General features: G+C 39.1%; 1 pseudogene across 1 annotated transcript; it reads right to left on the reverse strand.

Annotated features, from left to right (window-relative positions):
• Window positions 1-3,217: 3,217 nt before the first annotated feature.
• Window positions 3,218-3,958, reverse strand: LOC308559141 (nucleophosmin pseudogene; annotated as a pseudogene). The gene has a single exon. The product of its transcript is annotated as a nucleophosmin pseudogene (transcript).
• Window positions 3,959-8,175: the final 4,217 nt, after the last annotated feature.

Consider the following 8,175-nt stretch of genomic DNA (forward strand, 5'->3'; position numbering starts at 1 on the left):
CTTAGCCTTCTCTGCCTGCATTCCAACATCTATAAAATAGGAACAATTATAAAGACAATACACCTACTTCACAGAGTTGTTGTAAAGAGTTAAAAATGTAATATTTATAGAGCAATTTACACATTAATTTTGCTATTGTTATAAAATTTCCAACCTGATCTCCCACCAATGTCACACAGTAGCATTCATCTAGTCATTCCAAACTACTGAAGGTTCCTTTAATTCACTCTACTGTTTTATACCATATGTCTTTGTGCCTGCTGCTTGATCCGCCTGGAATGCTCTTTTGTACCTTACCCACCATTCCCAGCAATAGCAAACTTCTCATCCTTAAAGACAGTTTACATGAATCCTCTGTGGGCTTGCGCTGCCATTTTCCACTCCTCTCCAAGTAAAGGGGATTTATGCCTATGTACCTAATACATATCTGCATTTTTTTGTATGAATCACACAGTGTTATAATTATTTCTTGAATATTTTTCCTATTCTCTCATATCACGACTTTGAATAGATGTCAGGCTGTCTTTAATTTTCCATCCCAGATCTTAGTTCGTGCATGACATATAATAGATTCTCAATAAATATTTGAGTAAATGAATGGATAAAGAAATCTAGTATGGTTCACTTCAATCCTGGTTACCTGATAACACAACAAAATGTTCTTGGCTGGTAACTCTTAAAATGCCAAGAATAAAGGAGCATCATAGCAAGAAATTATCTGTAATACCAGAGCATTAAAGTTAATACAATAGTACATGCTTTTTTTGGAAGTCAGAATATGCAGGAGGCTGAGGTCCAGGAAGATAAATGATGGATTAGTGATCAGGTAAGTGTCACAGCAGGTGGAAAGAAAGACCCAAAGCAGACTACTGTAGGCAACTAAACAGAATTAGGATGTCAGAGTCAGCTTGCGAAGGGCTTTGTGGGAGTCTGTTTCCATAGGCCCGCTGAGAAACGCAGGCTTCCAGACTCACTAGCTTTGTTAAGTTGATGGAAGTTAGATTTGGTGGCCTAAAGACCTGACAGCCTGATTTGCCTCTTTCTTGGAAATTTCTGGTTGTTTCTTATCATTAATCTGTACAGCACCCAGATCTTTCACTTTTGTTTCATTCTCTTGAGGTGGCCTTGTTTTACGTTTCGGTATGCGAGGGAGGCCGAGGAAGAATAGTCAGTGATGGGTCACCTGAGGCCATGGCACAATGCTGCGCTGCAAGGGGAACGAAAGCTGTGCAATAGTGAGAATGTGACATAGTGAAGGGGCAGAGCACCTGCAGAGCTGAGTATTTGCAACATAAATGATTCTGAAAACATGAAATAGTGTATGTCAGTTTATCTGCTCTCCACAATTGATAAAATCTAGAAGTGACTCTCAGGGGATGTTATTCCCAGTGATACCTCTGCTAAGGACATAGTCTAAGAATAGTTTTTGTTGGATGAAGGAAGCAGCTGTCATGGAAACTCCTAAACATAATGAGATTCCGGTTCTTTCTATCATCATTTGACTTTTCTTTCAAATAAACTGCAGTCTTCAGAAATTTGGAATTGCATTTTTTAACCTGCAGCAGCCCTGCTCTCTTGCAATAGGAGAATAGAGAGTCAATCCCTCATAATAAGATTCTCTCACCTGTAGTCATTAGGCTGGTGAACCATGCTAAGCCAGCATTTTACAGATATTCTCATCTGAATGAGACTTTGATTCTCTGATCTATATTAGAGGTCAAAAGAGGTCAAAAATTAAGTATTTGGACAGATAGAATATGCATTTCTGAATTAAGGAGCATGCAGAGTTTTAAAATACACACACACACACACACACACACACACACACATACACACACATTGTGGTCCAAACTCTTGCTATCTAATCTCAGGAACTAAATCTACTTTGAAAGCAAAGGATACATTTATCAGTTGGGACAAATTTCTTGTGTAGATTAATATTCAACTTCTATTTATTCAGTAAAGCATAAAAATTTATTTCTTCTTAAGTGTTAGAAATTAAAGATAAGTGAGATTTTTTCTGTCATTGTTGAGCTGATAGTGTAGGCAAGAGGGGTTTACTGCCATGTAGAAGGGCAGATGACAATATTACATAGTAATATTTAGTTAGGCCTAGTTATAAGATGACTCCAATTTTAAAACAAGTTTATCTCTGAATAAGGTTTTTCTTGCTCCAGCTAAATTCATTCATCTGTCAATGTGTCTGTGAGCTAGGAGCTATTAGCCACTAGAAGTTTAACAATGAAAGAAATACGTCCCCAGGGGTTTGAGTTACACAGGTCAAAGCATTTTTCAAAATTTTCCTGGAATAGAATACTTATGATCGAACATTTCCTTGTATATAAATTGTACCTCTAAAAAATCAAATAGAACAAAAAGGAATTATTCAACTCTAGTTAATGATGTGCACACTGAAGGGCTGTATCTGTAACTAATTTGAATTGTACCAAAAATAGGATCAATTTTAGATGTATAGCAGGACATATATGTGGTAAATTGCATGGTTAAATATTAACTGTAGAATCTAAGTGGTAGAATGTTATTGCATGTCTGAAATTTTTTATAATAAAATTTTGAGAAAAAAAAAAGGACTGGCCTGCTCCAGATTGAAAGTGAAGGAGAGCTCTAGTAAGATATAGGTCAGTAAGTTATTACAATTAAACTGAAGTCAGATACCAGACTGGCCAAGAAGAATCGTTATACCTGTGAGATGAATGTGGAAATCAGGTTCCAAGGTAAAATCTGCATCTGAAGCTAGTGAAATTTGACTAGAGTGCAAAGACAGGAGGTGTCCACAGGAACACGTGGACAGGTGCCGCTGCTGTTGGTTTTCTGCTGGTTTTGTTTTATCCCTTAGACTTTGCTTGTGAGAGTGTGCCTTTGTCAATTTCTTTGGATTCATTCAAATACTTATTGAGCAGCTAGGGAGACACAAAGCAGTATGAAACATGGTCAAAGAGATGAGGCAGGTGAACAAGTAGAAAGGAAAGTTCACCGAATTGCAGCAGGCATAAGAAAAATGCTGTAGGAGATTAAGAATGAGATCGCTTCGAGCCTGGAGTGGGCCAGGGTGGGTGGGAAATCAGGAAAGGGGACTGAGATGAAAATAGAAGACTTCAGTCCGGATCAGTGATGATACTCAGTACAGAATGTGTTTGTCTCTCCTTTCCTCTTTCCCCACCTTTGGGCTTAATTTACCAGTAGTGCCCAGGATTGTTCAGTGTGCTTCTTCTGCACTTGCTTGTATTTTTGCTTCCATGCCTTCAGCACAACTAGGTCCTTTGGTGTTTTGGGGAATTTTTTCTGTTTTTAGAAGGATTCTCGACCTTTTGATCTAAGTGTTGATGGTTTTGAGTCTTTTCTATTCTGGTTTGATTTTTGTGCATTTTTGGCTGGAGTGTATTGTCTAGATTTCTTTACTGGAGCTTTTTCTTCAGATTCATTATCCTCAAAATCATCATTGTCCTCATTATCTTCATCAGCAGCAACTTTTACTTTTTCTGTGGAAACTTGCTACCACTTCCAGGGGCAGAACACCTTACAGATAGACTAAGGAGTTTCACCAGCTTCTCCTCTTCATCTCTCGACTCTGCATCTCCCTCCATGGCTACTAGGTGCTGTTCACTCATGTGCACAGGCCCTGAACCACACTTCTACCACAAGGACACAAGTGGTGGTATTTCTAAGCCACCAAGGGAAACCATTGGCTGTAGAGACATTTTCAAAGTTGTCAGTGTCCATTTAATTGGCCTGCCTTCATAATTCATCGCCTCTGCTTCAATAATGTGCAATTCATCCTTTGCACGAGCCCCTACACTGACCTTTCATAAAGATAATTGGTATTCATCTTCATCATTAAATACCCTAAAGCGATCATCTCTGTTGGCCTTTAGTTCACAACCGAAAAGACAGTTCTGGGGTTCAGAAGGCTCATGCTCATGTCCATTGGATCTCCCATGGGGTGGGAGCATGCACTTAGGTGAGGGAGAAGGCAGATGGAGATAAAGGACCTCTGTTCCTCAGAATGTAGGCGCAAGACAGAACTGCACTAGAGCTGCCATTGTCCATTTTGATTGCAAGGTCTTCTAAATATATTTGAACAGAATCTACCTAATTAACATATATTTTCTGACTGTATATAATACATTAAGCCAGACAGTCATGCTTTATGATAAGCTTCTAATTGGATAAAATTAAAAGTCATACCTTTTTACCTTAAGAGGAAGCATTTCAGTTGGGTAATAAGTGCTAACAATAAGCAGTTTACCAAAAAAATAAAAAATAAATCTGACTGGAAAAATATGCTTACTATAGCAACCTCTGTGTAGCAGTTACATAAATTGTCCTTCCTTTTCTATTCAATAACACACAAAATTGTTAGCTTTCTATACTTTTCACGTGGTTGCATGTCTTTCTCTGAAGGGTCACATGACCTGGGTAATTCGCAGCACAGCTAAACAAAGGCAGGAATGGGAGTCATGCTGAAAAAGGGGCCGCATTACTCTCTTGAGTAGCTCCTAGCTACTGAAAAGCTCGAGAACGTTCGGCAGTTAGCACAATGTCAGTTTCCTGAGGATAAGTCCACATTATATCCATTTCTTGGCTGGTATGCACTTGATTTTCAGTAAATGTGACTGAATGGATGACTGATGAAAGTGGTAAACAGAAAGTGAAAGCATTTGAAAGGGGAAGAATCCAAATTGAGGGAGGAATAGTGCTGAGATTAATAAGCATATACTTGATGATAGAAATAAAAGAAAAAATATAAGTATGTGGAAAAATGTCTATGGTAAGGCAGGAAAAGAGACAGCTAAAACTGAGCAAAGTTTAACTTTGTTGGAACTAATGTAAAGATTTAAGAGAGGTGTGCTCAATTTAATCATGCTATTACCTCTTTTCTCTCCCCAAATGCTGTTACCTACTTCTTCCTCCCAGCATCACATTGAACTGAACAAAGAAATGAGCAAAAACTTAAGATAATTATCTGCAGGAGCAGCGAAAACTAGAAAGGTCTCTTTACAGGCCTGAAAATTTGATTAATTTCTGGGAGATAGGAGGCTTGTCAGCCTTCTAAGATAAGATTACTGTGCTGTCAGCTCATTATGAACCTCCAGCAAAGGCTGCTCCATGCAAAAGCAGGCAGGCTCGCCCAGCAAGCATGTGTGTTAGTCAGCCTGGGCCTTGTGAGAAGCACGCTGGGAGAGAAAGTGGGGAGGGCTCCAAGGGAGGCTGGGAGAGCCATCGGTCACGATTCCAATCTGACTCTGAGGAAGGAGAGGGGAAGGAAGGAAGCAATGCTGTGTGGAAACATCACTGACTGAAGTTCAAAGGAAAGCTTGGCAAGGCTGCTGGGAGCCAAAATTGCCATCAGAGGAGTCCAACCCAAGAGCAGGCCTGCCTTTGAGTCCTTGCCACCCTCACTCATTGGCAAGAACGTCCTGTGGGAAGTGTGACCTCCATCAATGTGACAATGGATGTGAGGAGACAGCAGCCGGGGCTCCCGGTGACCTCTGCTCCCTGCAGCCCCAGCCCTGAGAGGGGCATCCTCAGGCCGCTGCAGTCCCCCCGCGCCCCACTACACACATACAACGGAAAGCTTCCCTGTTCCACGGGCCTCCCTTCCCGAGGGAATTTGGAATAATATCAGTCATTTGAGTGCTGAACAGGGAGGTTTGTGAGAGGGATAGATAACCCCACTTGATCTGCACTTGATCTGGGAGCTGCCCCGCACTCTCCCTCCTCTGCTCTTTGTTCCAGAATCCCCTCGTCCGCGCTGTCACCCTGGCAGGTCACGGTGTCCGCCCCAGCCTTCATTGCTGAGGGCAGTGGCTTCTCGACACTCACACCCTTCTTATTCCGGGGTGGCTGCCCATGGCTGTTCGTAGTTACAGGTGGGCAGTGGAGCACCAACAGGTGTCCAAGCGGATTATCCTTTCCTGCCTCCACTTGTCGGAGCAGCCTTGCCTCCTCGTGAGGATCAGCATCCATTTCCCACATCACTAAGGCGACGCCTATTCTCGCCTGCTGGTCCCTGGCAACAAGGATTTCAAAGTGCCCCGGGGCCGCCGCAGCTTGTACCTTCATGGCACCCACAGTGCACACTTGCCATGGAGATGCCTCCTAAAGGCACATCATCTCCTCAGTCAGAATCGATTCCTCCTTGATAAATGAGACAACAATTTCTGGTGCGATAACAAGCATCACTTTTGTGATATGTTTCTGATTTTCTCTTTTTAATTTGCATCTTAATGCCATAAAATCACTTTGGAATGAACTATTTCCCCTCCTCCCACTGCACGCTCAGATTGTTGAAAGAAGGAAATAAAATAATGTATGCAAAGAAGATTAATGTAGTGCACAAAGTAAGAGTAAATAAATATTGAATCTTTATTCAAATCTTTCCCGATGATAAGCTATAATATACTTATAATGAACATTTTATTTCATATTCTATTATAGAATCTGTTTTTCATTTAACACACAATAATTGAGGGACAGTTTGTTTTGTGTGCAGCGCTAGGCATGGGCATGATTAAGGTGTGATTGCCTTTCAGACATTTGGAATTGAGCCCTATGCTCTCTAGTCCCCCTTTTATACTCTGTTTATAAAAATACCACAGGGGCTCATATCTTACACAAATAACTTAGACCTTACCACTTAACAAAATATTAAAATATCCTTGCACATTTTAAACATGTTATTATTGAAATGATGTCACTTTTTTTCCCAGGAAAAATTACCAAAAAAAATGCATTGTCCTCGATATGCTAATGTATAATTTGTACTTTAATAAGTAGCATAGTTTTAAACTAGTTCATAATAGATGCATGCAGTTTAAATTTGCATCTAGATATTACTCATATTTTGGATATTTAGTAAAGCAAACAAGTACTGATCTTTCTGACACTTTCTGAACAACTTTGGGACTTTTTTGGTTTTGTTGGCTGCTTAAAACTTTTCACTTTATATCCTCTGTAGTTTACATTGTCTGATAATAATTAGCAAGAAGAATTTGTTAAGAAATAGTCAATAGCATATCTCAGTAAAAAATCAGTATCCTAGTAACACCAAATTTTCATTGCCCAGAGGCATAAAAAACCATTATATTCTTTCTTGGTCTCTTCTTTTGTCCTGTCACAATATGTTGAATATTTTGCTTCTAATAATGTTCCTATCCTGGTGTTCTGTACAATTACAGTAAAAACCCTACACTTATCAAAAATATCAGGTTTGTAGCTGTGTTTAATTCACTGGAAAAATAGACTATTTGAGCAATGAAAAATGTTCTTTAAATAATAAAATACCAGTTGAAGAAAAAATAGCAAATATTTTAAATCTTTACAGTGAAAAAGTAAGATAGGTAAAGAGTCAGAAGAAGAAAGATAGAAGGATGGGCAAGGAAACAGATGGTAAGAAAGTTGAGAATATAATTATCATGAGATATAGAGTGTTGGGGACATTTTGAAATGTTTTTTATTCCATGTTATAGTTTAATCTTATCATATAAGTAGCAAGTTCCAAATATGGAACTTAAAGCCATTTTCTCTATTATTAGTTTGGGGTTTTGAAGCGATGTGATTCTGAAATTGCTCCTACTGACTAAAACATACAAGGTGCCAAGACAAATGGGATTTGGAGACTAATTCCAAACCTTTTTTGGTCACTTTTGAAATTGATAGTTTTATTATCATTATTATAAACAATAATCCACTCTAGTCTTCCAGAAATATAGGGAGAATAAATTCCTTTTATTTTGTGCATTATTATTTTTAGGATAAAAATACTGCACTGATTTTACGATCACAAAGTAAGAAATTGATTTATATTACACTATAATGGTTTGGGGCTAACTCTTGAGATAGGGGCAAAAAGGGCAGGTTTTTTGGGTGACCTAAAGTGAGAGGCTCCACAGTCTTACTAAAGAATACATTTCCCATGTGGGCTGGCCATGGGAAATTCCCAATAGAGTGATGTTAAAATTAAGTTAATGATTCCAGAAGGCCTCCATAATATTGCAAATGTTACATCAGCAAACTATTAATCTATTATCATTAACTTTTTAAAATTATGAATGGCTAGCTGCCACTTTTTAAAGTATGTGAATTACTGAAAAGACATGACAGAGGAACCCTGAGAGGACGCAGAAAGCATGGATCATGTCAGGTATGGACTCA

This window comes from Miniopterus schreibersii (genome assembly GCF_964146895.1).
Source record: "Miniopterus schreibersii genome assembly, chromosome: 6".
NCBI lineage: Eukaryota > Metazoa > Chordata > Mammalia > Chiroptera > Miniopteridae > Miniopterus > Miniopterus schreibersii.